Source organism: Sarcophilus harrisii, chromosome 2 (genome assembly GCF_902635505.1).
Source record: "Sarcophilus harrisii chromosome 2, mSarHar1.11, whole genome shotgun sequence".
Taxonomy (NCBI): domain Eukaryota; kingdom Metazoa; phylum Chordata; class Mammalia; order Dasyuromorphia; family Dasyuridae; genus Sarcophilus; species Sarcophilus harrisii.
In genome coordinates, this window is record NC_045427.1 from 231,092,387 (window position 1) to 231,099,267 (window position 6,881).

Genomic DNA, 6,881 nt, shown 5'->3' on the forward strand with positions numbered 1-6,881 from the left:
ATGTACCATGTATATGTAGTATCAATTTAGTAGTTTTTCTACATCTCTATGAAATTTCAATCATGATAAATATGCAAAATTTGATTCAATTCAACTAACAAGTATTTATCAAGTACTTAACATGATACAAAACATTTAAGAATTATATAAGTTAATCAAATACTTAATTTTATGACCCAATTAGTGGTAATAGAGAAATTAAGATAAAAGGAAATATCCATTATAAACCAGAATAATGAGAAAGAACTTCCAAGGTGAGGGAATTGTATAGACCTTGAAAGGAGAAAGAGATTTATACTGGTGAAACTGAGAAGGTATTATACTCTAAGAGGTGGGGGAGTAGGAGTGGTAAATAGAAAGGACAATAGGGAAGGGAAGCATATCCCAGTAAGGATGGTGTCAAAAAGTATACCATTAAGACAATCTGGGAAGTATAAAGGGAAAAACATTTTGGTAGTTGAGAGGCAACCAGAGTATATATAGACACTGTAGACTAGGTTAAGGCATTTCATTTCCAATAATGAAATATTTAGTGTTGGGAAAGAGAACATTCTTTTGCTCTTTAGCTTTGGAATTTGGAGGTCTGAATTTCAATCTCTATTCTCCTACTTATCAGTCAAGCTTCATTCTCCTTAATCTCATTTTCTGATTTATTAAATTTAGAATGTTTCACTAGATGACATCTGAAATCAATTGGATAATATATTTAAAACTGAAAATGTCCTTAAAAATCATTTATTCCTCCTCATGAAATAGAAATCAGAGAAATTAAAGCAACATGTCTAAGATAACATGAAGTCATGGATAGAATTTGAATCCAGAATTTCTATCCTCCTCTGTATGTTTCTCCTAGCTTTCAATTCTGTGAGTCTAAGAAAGAAAGCATAATTTTTAAAATTACATTTTTCTGACTCCTCACCAGTAATTTAGCCAGTAAAAATCTACCTACATTATTACTATGATCATATGATCAGAGATTTAGAACAGGAAAAGACTTTGGTGATTAGGAAGTTCAAATCCCCTCATTTAACAGATAATACTGAGGCTTGATAGATTTAAGTGACTCACCCAGAGTCACAATGAACCAGGATTTTAAGACAGGCCCATTCTAAGACAGGGAAATAAAATGAATTTGACCATTACTATGGTCAGATTAATTTTTAAAAATTCAGCCAAACAAGCATTGAAATGGAATGCTTCTTTGACCGCCTTGACCACTGTAACAATCTGCCTACTTTCACATGCAGACATAACCTCAGTAGCTTCCATAAGAGAATCTTTCTCTGGGAATACTTCCTAGTGTTCTATGCCAGCTTCCCTAATTGCTAGGTAATAGATTCTTAGATACTGACACTGAAGAAACTTTCTCACCTCAAGTCTGCTGATGTTATCACCTGTCTTTTGCAGCTGAATACATAAACACCAGTGATGACATCAGGCAAAATCAGCACAGCAAACATTTAAAAAAAAAAAATCTGGAACGAGTCAGTAGCATTAAGCTCCTGAAACTAAAAGCCTCTTACAGATAGATTCACATTTTGAACAAAAGCTAACTCTCAACATCTGTTCATTTTGGATGCCAAGTCCAACCCTGGTTCAGAAAAGAGGGAAAAACCTAGGTGCTGAACTGTATCTGCTTTCAGAGCTCAGGATGTTAGAATCCAAAACTAATTTCAACCATTTGTGCTTCTTCACATCCACATTAGAAATCAGTTTAGGCATCCATTACTTGTAAATGTATCATTTAATTAATTAATTAAATCAAAGTATATCTGAAGTAGATTCCTAAGATTTTTGAGAAAAAAGGGCCATTTATATCCTCTAGAATGTTCTTCCTATCAACCCCTGCCTTTTGGAACCCTCCAGCCTTTATAATCAACATCCTTTTCTATTCCTACAGAAGGTTTTTCCTGATGCCCCAAGCTATAAATGCTTAGGCCACTCAGATATACTCATTTTTTTTGGTATCTATTACATCTACTTACCTGAATGTAGCTTTATTTTCCTCCACTAGAATACTAGCTCCCAGAATCTCTGGTATAATGACTTTCTGAGTCCTTTTTAGGGCTCATATTTTCGTGTCCATTTTCATTCATCTCTCACTTGTAGCTCTAAAAAGCTGTAGCATCCACAGTGATCCCACATAAGCCATCTCAGATAGGCTCAAATAGATTGAAGATAACCAACAGGTCTCAAGTCTGTCAATGAGTTAGGAAAGATGTTTATCCCAAACAAATAAAAACTTCCACCAGCAGAAAGGGGAGCCAAGAACAATTTGTTCCATTGGATATAAAGATGGCTGAAGCAGGCACTGGGGAATGCTTAGAGTTTGGTCACACATGGAAGATGCTAAGATCATGCACTGTTTCTGAGTCCATTGTCAGTTATTTTGATTTTTGTCTTGCCTCTGGATTTCCATGACCCAAGAAGAGAAATTGAGGCTGACTACTTTGCACAGCTCTGCCTCACTTAATTCCAATTCACTTCCAAGTGAAGACATCACCTCATTATTATTGGTGCTCTTTGAAAAGGAAGGATGAATAACTGCTCCCTAAGAAAACAGACTACACCAGTGGTGTAGACCCACTGCCTCCTTGAGCACATGACTTATGATAGCTGTTTATGATATAATTTTTATGGAAAGCCCAACAACCCATTCATTGATGAGGTTGTAAAGGCAATCAGAGTTGAAATATATAAAGGAAATAACATTAAGTAGCAAGAGCCAGAGCTAGGATTTTAAAATAGGATTAACTCAATAACAGATTCTCCAAGCTGTGTTACTGCACAAGAGTTCCTATTTAAAACATAATCCTCTTGTAGGAAAAAATATACTCCTCTAATTTAATTTTTGTTTTAAATCTATATATTTCACTGTCAGGTTTATGTTAACATGTCCCCTTATCATTTCAACAAGATAATTTCATCTTTTTTCCTATTCACTTTTCTCCCCTCCCCCTACCTTATATAGAAAGAAAACTGAACTGGGAATTGGAAGACCTGGCATAAATCCCAGTTCTGCTATCTAATAACACCTGTATTTTCAGGTGTCAGTTTTAATGGTTGTTTGAGGCAACCAGCCAGGCACAATAGATAGGTTAGACTTAAAAATTTGGAATATTTGATATTCCCTGACTTAGTAACTGTGTGTTCCTGAAGAATTCACTTAATTTTTTTTTTATCATCAGTTTTCTCATTAGTAAATGAGGGTAATTATAGCACCTACTTCAAAAGATTGCTATGGAGAACAAATTAAATAACATATATGAAGTGCTTTGCAAACTTTAAGTCACTTTATAATTGGTAGCTACTGTGACAGGACAAACGATGTTCCATCCTTTCCCAAATCCCTTATGATCTAATGCTTAATGTTCTCACCCTTTCTAGAATTCAGTATTTCACAGAATATTCTAAAATCATAGAGTTGGAAAGGACATCAGAAACGCTCATGAACCCTTCAGCAAGTTACTTTGAAAACAAGCTGTTTGATTAGTATGTGATACTGAATGAAGCAGAAAAGCACAAATAAACATTCCAGACAGAAAGACAGTTGCTGGCTCTGATAATAAGGGGTTGAGCTGTGGAAAGTAGCAAACTCTTGGAGGCCAGCTAATCAATGCACTCAGCATTTCTATACCCAGAGAATATACTAGCCCCATGTGAGAACTCAATAGATAGTAAGCATATCCAAGATCTTCAGTTCCAGAACCTGTGAGTTACCTTTGCCCCAGCTATATTCTATCTGTGAACTTCATGACCATTATATTTACATTTGAGCCCATTCTTCCTTTGGTTACATACTGTAAATTGTAAGACCTTTTTTGGAGGGTGTTGGTAGGGAATCAGGACTGAAGATATTTTGAAGAAATTCTTTTTACTATTTAATTTTTTTACTATCCTTATTTAAAGATAATTGTGTTTCTCTACTTAGAGATAACTGGCTAATTGTTAATGAAAAGCACTCAATGGGTTCTACTGTAGACCCAGAAGGTTACCTCTAGAATTTATGGTAACATATATCTAGGGACTCAACCACAACAGCAAATGCAAGATGGGGGAGAATTTCAGAGGAAGTGTTACCCAGTACTCCTAAAATTTAACATATTTAGATCAACTGAGGCTAAAAATAAGCTGTCTTTTCTTCGACCTCAGAGGTCATTCTATATTTTCATACTCTCATAATCCTGAGTATCTATATGCAGCTCGTATTGTTTCATTATTTGAAAAGTTTATAGAAGCACAAGAGACAAAGACAGGAAGAAGAGGTTTTGAAATGAGTAATTTAAACTTGAATAATGCTTAGTATACAGTCATGTGAATAGTGAGGATCAATAATGGGATAAAGAGAGTAATTTCCTTTCCTTTATTTTTTCCCTTATATCTGTATTTGGAGAAATAAATGATAACCAAAAGAAATGATCATTTACTTTCTTAAGACAAAGAGAGCATACATCGATTTCTCAAAGACTACAATAAGAAAGGAATTAAATCTATCTCCTACATTTTATCTTTCCTTCCTTTTGTATTACCATAACTTAACTTAAATATGAGTATATTTCTTCTTCAACTTCCCACAATCCTCTGAGTGTCTACTAATAACTAATGTTGTAAATAGAGAGTGTTTGTCTCTTCAGCAGTCGCCTCCAGAATAGACTTTCTTGTTTGCTTTTCTATATCTATTTTGCCTGTCAATATCTATTTAATATCAGACTGGTGTTCTCATAATCTGGTTCTTTCTCTATAGGATGAAGTGTGTTAGTATCATATTATAAGAGGCTAAATTCTATGATGTGTTCAAGAATAACAAAACTTCTGATAAAAATGTTGATTTTATCTGGCCCTTTATAGGAGAGCTTAAAATGTAATCAATAATATATGCCCCAAAGACAAGGTCACCCTGCTTCCAGTTTCTCAGCTTTCTAATCCTGTCATAGAAATAGTCAGATTAATCTTCCTGAAGTATAATCTGAATCATGTCACACTCCTGCTCAGAAACCTAAGGGGAAAATGTCCAAACTTCTTAGCCTAGCATTCAGGTCTCTCTCCAGAAATTATCACTAGCATTTTTTTCTAACCTTGTTATCACCCAATACTCTCCCTCAAGCTCCAGCCAAAATGATCTCTTTGCTGTTCCCAAACACAACTCAAAGTATTGTTCAGTTGTTTTAATTATGTCTGAGTCTTCATAACTTCGAGTTTTCTTTTTATTTCCCCCCCCCCATTTAATAGTAATTCTTTTTCAGTTACATGTAAAGATAGTTTTTAACATTTATTTTTATAAGATTTTGAACTCCAATTTTTTTTCTTCCTCCCTTCTTTTCTTCTCTGGTCCCCCTCCACTCACCAAAGTACAAAATACAAAGTCATTAAATCATTAGATTTAGAGTAATAAGATGGAGATAATCTACCTGAAATACCTCATTGTACATATAAAGAAACTGAGATCCACTTGGGGACCACAGTAGGAAAGGAACATAAGTACAAGGTTCAGATCTAACCTTACCTTCTTCAGGTGACCTTTTGCTCTCTAAAATAAATCTGGCTATTGTTTTGGAATCTGGGGAAAGAGTTTAGCATAAAAAGGCTAAGGTCTCCCACTGCACTTGGGCCATTTCCAAAATCCTGATCTATGTCTTACCATTGCACTGTGACTTTGCACAATCCTGCCTCACTTAAATCCATTTCACTTGCAAGAAATCAAATTCCGGTTGTCACTGGTCCTCTTCAAAAGGATAAGCAACAATGACCACCTGTTATCTAAGATAAAATGCAACCTCTTTATTTTACATTTAAAATCCTTCACAATTATACCCAAATCTTCTTTCCTAATACCTTTCATATTAATCCCATAAACAACCTCTGTGTTCTAAGCAGAATAGGCTATTTGCTATTCCTTGAACTTAGTATTCCATCTTCTGTCTCTACATTTCTGCATAGCTTTCGGCACCCTTCCTTACTTCCCCCCAGATGACTGGAATATATTCTCTTCCTTAAAACCACCCTAAAAATCTATAAATTTGTTCAAGGGTTAGCTTATTAGCCACCTCCTCCCAGAACTTTTTTTTTTCTTTAATTTCCCCTATTGGTTAGTTCTCATAAGTTTTACATTTGTGTCTGCCCATAACTTCACTGAAGCTAAGTATTAGTTTTTTGATTTTGTCTTTGAATCATTAGCACAGTCTCTTGTACATTTGCTAAATGCTTTACTTTCTTGTCCCCACCATCAACAACATGCATTTTGAGCAGATTACCCTCTTACACTCATAATGTGGGACCACTTACTAATTATATATATATATATATATATATATATATATATTACATATATATTATTTATATTTCTTATTTATATACTTATTATATATATGTATACACATATATATAATATATATATATATATATATATATAAATTTCCTTATAAAATGAGATCTACAAGTTCTGTTTCAGTTCTAAATCCCATGACTACATCCTACCTCAACTTGTTTTCCCTATATGAAGGCACCCTCCTGTACTGTGAATCAACTTCTGAGTAATAGAATCCATAGCAGGGAGCCTCTCAAACCATTCTTTCTGGTATCAGACTCGTGCTCCAGTTCTTGGAACTCTACTTCCCAGGAGAACTTATCAGACCAAGCAAACATTCTACATTCGAGACTTTCATAAAATATTGATCATTTAATTTGAGCTTCCCAAGGCATCCAACCTAGCTTTAACTGTCTGACAAATTCATATGTCATTTACTAATAAGAGATTCCCAAAGGCCTGCATCATGTGATACAAAGGAGAGAATGTATCAGAAACCTGAACTTTCCTGCATTCTCTCCATGATGGTCGAAAATACACTGAAGAAATAGCCTCTGCATCTAGTTTATGCATTCCA